This window comes from Sinocyclocheilus grahami, unplaced genomic scaffold (genome assembly GCF_001515645.1).
Source record: "Sinocyclocheilus grahami isolate Dianchi unplaced genomic scaffold, SAMN03320097.WGS_v1.1 scaffold4307.1, whole genome shotgun sequence".
NCBI lineage: Eukaryota > Metazoa > Chordata > Actinopteri > Cypriniformes > Cyprinidae > Sinocyclocheilus > Sinocyclocheilus grahami.
Genome location: NW_015509273.1, coordinates 6,242 through 7,375, shown reverse-complemented (window position 1 = coordinate 7,375; position 1,134 = coordinate 6,242).

Below are 1,134 nucleotides of genomic sequence, written 5' to 3'. Positions count from 1 at the left end.
TGTCAACAATACGTTAAAATACACGTATTTCACGTGTATTTAACATTAAATACATGTTTGCACGTGAAAAATCAGCCATTAAATACACATATTCAACACGTATATAATGTGTTAAATATGTAAACAATCATTTTTCTCCATTCATGCCTTTTTGTAAATAAACACATTAGTGGGCATTCTAGCTTAGCATCAAAGCATTAACATTTGTCTGGGGAAATCAGTTACACTGCAGGTAAGCAATCAACGCAGGTTTAAGATACAGATCATTGTAATCAATATCTGTCTTTGGAAAACAACATGAGCTTTTATTGTGCTTACATTTGCAGCTATCGCCAGCAGGTGGCGCTTATTGAAACCTCTTTTTGTTCACGCACTCTAAACTACCTAAACAGTAATTAGGTACACAGGTGATATTATCCATTTAAACGTATTTAAAGACTTAAAGTATTTAGATATGGTATTTAAGACTTTATATAAGAATTTCAGGATGAGAATAAGAGCTTGTACTCGGGTCCGGACAGGTATAAGAACTTGGTTTGGCTTTCCTGACAGCAGAAGTATTCTACTGAACTAAAGTCCGAGGCCACCCTGAAAATTGGTATTAAAGCTATTTATCTGTGAAATTATGAGGTAATTTGTTAAAGCACTTCATAACATTTAAGTAAACATAAACATAAAATACTAAGTAGCTCTATATATAGTTTATACAGTATCTGCAAGTCACCTGGAGTGTTACTGTGAAGCCTATTGAACACTTCATAACAGCTAGAATGAATTTTATAGCCGCTTTTGTGGGTTTATATACTGGTTTAGCAATGTGACAGACTTGACTGGCTTACTGAAAGTATTAAAAGGCTAGGACAGAAGACTTGTACTGCAAACTGCTCAAGGACCTACACCATGAAGGTAGCTGAACAAACTCAGGGTTACAGGAATAGTCTTGAGTTGGCAAAAACAAACCAATGCAATCAGGCTTTGTTGATGCTCATGAACTTTCTCTGTCAACTTTGACCTTAAAGCTATTAACCAAACACCTGCAACAACTCAGTGTTGGCTTTGTTGACCCGCCACCCCAAACCTAACCAGCAGTTTACTCAAATAGACTGTGCTATTAAAGCTAACTCATCTTACTTT